This window comes from Stigmatopora nigra, unplaced genomic scaffold (genome assembly GCF_051989575.1).
Source record: "Stigmatopora nigra isolate UIUO_SnigA unplaced genomic scaffold, RoL_Snig_1.1 HiC_scaffold_42, whole genome shotgun sequence".
NCBI lineage: Eukaryota > Metazoa > Chordata > Actinopteri > Syngnathiformes > Syngnathidae > Stigmatopora > Stigmatopora nigra.
This window is the reverse complement of record NW_027551621.1, coordinates 210,001-215,000: the sequence shown is the minus strand read 5'-3', so window position 1 is coordinate 215,000 and position 5,000 is coordinate 210,001. Positions and strand designations below refer to the sequence as shown.

The 5,000-nt window shown below is 57.6% G+C and overlaps 1 non-coding gene across 1 annotated transcript in view; it reads left to right on the top strand.

The window, feature by feature from the left end:
• Positions 1–4,894: 4,894 nt before the first annotated feature.
• Positions 4,895–5,000, top strand: part of LOC144193017 (5.8S ribosomal RNA) — a 154-nt gene continuing 48 nt past the window's right edge. The window contains exon 1 of the ribosomal RNA XR_013325558.1: positions 4,895–5,000. This exon is cut by the window's right edge and continues 48 nt beyond it. This is a non-coding gene — a ribosomal RNA (5.8S ribosomal RNA).

Genomic DNA, 5,000 nt, shown 5'->3' with positions numbered 1-5,000 from the left:
AATCCCATCGTTTCTCCAGCTGTGGCCCCGTTCTACTCGTGCCATCGTTCCTGATCTCGGTCGGGGCGATAGGCGCACTGTGCACGTAATCGGGCGACGAAATGAATGAGCGGCTTGAGCAACCGCCATCGGCATGACGTCTCAGGATATGTGGCCATGACAATCATTGGAAGGTGTTTGAACCGAGTACCAGAAAAAGCGGCCTGAGCAACCGCGTCAAAAGAGCGGCCTGAGCAACCGCGTCAAAAGAGCGGCCTGACAAACCGCAGCGGCCTGAGCAACCGCGTCAAAAGAGCGGCCTGACAAACCGCAGCGGCCTGAGCAACCGCATGAGAAGCGGCCTGACAAACCGCACGAGAAGCGGCCTGACAAACCGCAAAGCGGCCTGAGCAACCGCAATCGGCACGATGATGGAAGGATAAAAAGCGGCTTGGGCAACCGACTTTTGAGGCATGGATGGATGGCATGAAAAATTTATATTTTGGGGCGGCCTCCGGCGTGAAAATGGCAAACCTATAATGATGGCGGGGCTTTTTCCTACACCGCCGACGGCATGGATGGTTAACAAAAGGTAGCAAGCCCGCCAGCGGATCTGATTCCCATCCGCTAACGGCATACATGGCACGGCATGAATTGATGGTAAAAATCCTTATTAACCCCTGGCTGAATACGAATGAATCTGGTGTCAAAAGAAAGAACTCATCCAAGTGACGGGTCGCTGCTTGGGCAACAGCTTCGCCGTCGGAGAAATGAAATACACGGGTCGCTGCTTGGGCAACAGCTTCGCCGTTGTGGAAATGAAATGAGGTGTCGCTGCTTGGGCAACAGCTTCACCATTGGAGAAAATACGGGTCGCTGCTTGGGCAACAGCTTCGCCGTTGGATGAACTCAAAAATATGGTCACGGGGTCCGCTGCTGGGGCACAGCGGTCACCCCTAGGTACGGGTCGCTGCTTGGGCAACAGCGTCGCCGATGGAAGAAATTACGGGTCGCTGCTTGGGCAACAGCGTCGCCGTCGGAGAAATGAACTCTACGGGTCCGCTGCTGGGGCACAGCGGTCGCCGGTGGTGAAAAAAAAAATGAAAGGAGTACGGGTCGCTGATGGGGCACAGCGTTCACCGTGACTCGAAATGAACTCGAAAGCCACGGGGTGCTGAAGAGGGCACAGCGCAAACCCCGATTGGCGACCGCGTGGGGACGGCTCGCGCGTCCGTGTTCCCGGCGATAACGGTGAGGTTTCTGGTGCGTGCGACCGGCGATTGACCGGAGGCTAAGGTACTGCGGGTGGTGGACCCCACTCGTCCAAGGCCCCTCCGCGTCAGGGCTGACCATCGTCACTGTCACTGCATCCGCTCCGGGGCTCGTGCGTGCGAGTGGGCGTTCTCGGTCAAAGAGGTATAGTGAAAGTGTGAGGGGCGGCTGTTCGAGCCGTGTACCGAACAACGGAGAGGTTTCTGGCGCGTGCGATCGGCGATTGGCCGGAGGCTAAGGTACTGCGGGTGGTGGACCCCACTCGTCCAAGGCCCCTCCGCGTCAGGGCTGACCATCGTCGCTGTCACTGCAACCGGACGGTCACGGTCCGTGCGGTCGTCTCGCTCTCTTAAAGAGCAGTGCGACAAGACGGGCCAGGGTATAGTGCTTGCAAAGCCGGGATAACGGTGAGGACATAGTGCGTGCGACCGGTGATTGGCCGGAGGCTAAGGTACTGCGGGTGGTAGACCCCACTCGTCCAAGGCCCCTCCGCGTCAGGACTGACCATCGTACTTTATCTGCATCCGCCTCGGTCGCGTGGGTGCGGCTTGGCACGTATGACCACGTCACGCTAAAGACAACGGGGGCAGTGGAACTGAACGTGCGCAGCATAACGAAAGCCGGGATAACGGTGAGGACATAGTGCGTGCGACCGGTGATTGGCCGGAGGCTAAGGTACTGCGGGTGGTAGACCCCACTCGTCCAAGGCCCCTCCGCGTCAGGACTGACCATCGTCACTTTATCTGCATCCGCCTCGGCCTAGTATGTAATGTGGCGGTCGTCTCGCCCGTGTCTTCTGTCGGCAGGGTATAGTCGTGTGGAGGGATGGCTCGTGCGAGCTCGTGGACTGAACAACGGAGAGGTTTCTGGCGCGTGCGATCGGCGATTGACCGGAGGCTAAGGTACTGCGGGTGGTAGACCCCACTCGTCCAAGGCCCCTCCGCGTCAGGGCTGACCATCGTGCTGTCACTGCAACCGGACGGTCCCCCGCGAGCGCGTTTCGTCTCGCTCTGGCCAATTGGAGAGCCGTGACAACAAGAGCGATGCGTCTGACTCATTCGAGGTCACGGATAACGGTGAGGACACGGTGCGTGCGACCGGTGATTGACCGGAGGCTAAGGTACTGCGGGTGGTAGACCCCACTCGTCCAAGGCCCCTCCGCGTCAGGACTGACCATCGTCACTGTCTCTGCATCCGCCCGGCTGAGTTTGTTCAGCGGTCGTCTCGTTCACGTTCCACACAACCGCGCGTCGGTTTGGGATAGCTGGGTCGGCGAGACGCCGAGAGAAGAGAGTGCGTTCGAAGCTGGATAACGGTGAGGACTGGTGCGTGCGACCGGTGATTGGCCGGAGGCTAAGGTACTGCGGGTGGTAGACCCCACTCGTCCAAGGCCCCTCCGCGTCAGGACTGACCATCGTCACCTTATCTGCATCCGCCCGGTGGGGATCTGCACCGTCGACCCAAGCATGAAAACCCTCGTGTCGGTTCGGGCGAGAAAAAAGAGTTCAAGGGAAAAAGGCAACGATTTCACCATTCGAGTTCATGTGGAGGACAAAAAGAGGACAAAATGGAAACGAAATGACCATGAGTTCATCGATGGAAATGAGGACAATACTGACGAATATGGAGAGTTCTAAAATTTTGCCAAATGACACCGATGGTTGACGAGAATCCCTAAGCCACGGGGTGGGATACAAACCTGAACTAAAGACCTGCCATAGTCCGGTTTTTTTTCCCAAAAAGGGCGCATGTGGACGGAGGGCACACATGGAAACCTAACCACCAGCCGAGCCATTGCCGGAGGAAATATAACGATATGCCAAATACCATAGCCTTTGGGACAAAGCCGATTCTTGGAGGACAACAAAAATGAGACATGGTACTTGGTGAAGCACCGGACATATGGAGCCACAGGGGCCAGAAAAAGAGCCGATAGTACAGGGCAAGATGTGATGTGACGGTAACGGACATGTGTTAATGATGGTGGACATGTGTTACGAGATGAAATGCTTGGAAATCACGTAAAGAACCGATGCGTGAATGAAAATGAAAACAGATCATGTTGGGACCAGGTTGGGAACCCCTCCACAGTCTGCGACAAAAAAGCTTCCCGTGTGGGATTATTCCGGTAATAAGAAGGGAGTCAGGTGCCCGGTACCTGTACGCCACTATGAAGGCCTCTGGTGGTTGTACGCTGGTTTAAAGACTCGATTTACCCCCGCCTTGACAAATCGAGCGCCACAAAAAGTTGCGCCGTAAAAGGGCCCTGACTTTCCTTGTTGGTTCGGGTTGGCATCGCCGGGGCTTGTGAGATAAGTGCCTATTCTAGGGGGATGGAGTACACAATCTCTACGACCTCTTTGGTGCCTCTGGGTGGTTCAGGCCCGTGGGAAAAGCCTCAGAGCCGCTTCCTTGAGGAGCCGCGGGTGACTCACGGGTTACGTCATCGCCTGGAGGTGTCGGGAGTTCTTTGTTTTGTTTTGCGAAAAACCCCCGTCACGAGAAACTGTGCTTCTTCTCGGTTTGTTACGGTTGCACGCAGGTGCCGCCGGCCGTTCCCACAGTTTTCTCGTCGTGTCACCGGGCTGCTTGCGGCTATCGGTAGATGCACTGTGCACGTCTCCCTGCCACGAAAGGAAGGAGTGAAGGAAGGTTGGCAAATAACCGAATCGATCGCGTGACAAGGTACAGGGCGATCGCACGTATTGACGTGAGGCATAACGAGAGGGGGTTGGGCCTAGGGCCGGCCCCGGAGGTATCCGTCCCTGTCGATTCTCTCTCTGGGTTGACGCGCAAGAGCACGGGCATGGCAGTCCGCGCGTGCGTCCCCGGGCTAGTCTCCGGCAGCGGCGTTCCGCCTCTTAGGGTAGTCGGGCGCCGAATCCCTCCCTCTCGCCCGGACCGGACTTTCGAAGGCTCATGTAGATGGCACTTATAGACGTGTCGGGGCCCGAGAAACAATGGTCCCGCACCGCCGAGGCCGGAATGGTTACAGTTTACTGTAACCGCTATAGTCAACGTAAAGGGGTGCACGTTGCCCGTCTCTGATGCGATGAAGGTTCGGGAAGATCGATTCGATGGACGGTGGTCGAGCCCGGATCCATTACGGCGACCACCACGGACAAGGTACCCGGTTCCGCTTTTGCTCGTCTGGCGCGTGCCAACAAAACGGGGGTATATGGGTTGCCACCCGGCCCGGTCTTGTGCTACGCTCGGAGTGTTCTGGGGTTCGGGAGCCGTGGGAAAAGCCTCAGAGCCGCTTCCTTGAGGAGCCGCGGGTGACTCACGGTGCTACGTCACCGCATTCCTCCGAGGACAGTAGTTACGCCGGATCACCGGTCCCATTACCTGGCCTTCGGCGACATCTCAACGCTCACCCCTTGGGCCCCACTTTACCCAAGTCGGGATGAACCTAGGATGGGGGGAGCTCTTGATCGACCCTAGGCCCCACCGCCTAACTCAGCCAAATCAGGGGTGGATAAACCGTGCCCGCCTTGGGAGCAATAGACCTTCCGATGCTTTGCCAACTCAGGTGTTGCGATCTTGAAAGGTGTCTCCGGGCATCACTGCTCTACATGGGTGGCCGGGCAGCGGGGGGCTGACCCGGGCGGCCGCCTGGAGATGTCGGGAGGCACCTGTAGACAACTCTCAGCGGTGGATCACTCGGCTCGTGCGTCGATGAAGAACGCAGCTAGCTGCGAGAATTAATGTGAATTGCAGGACACATTGATCATCGACACTTTGAACGC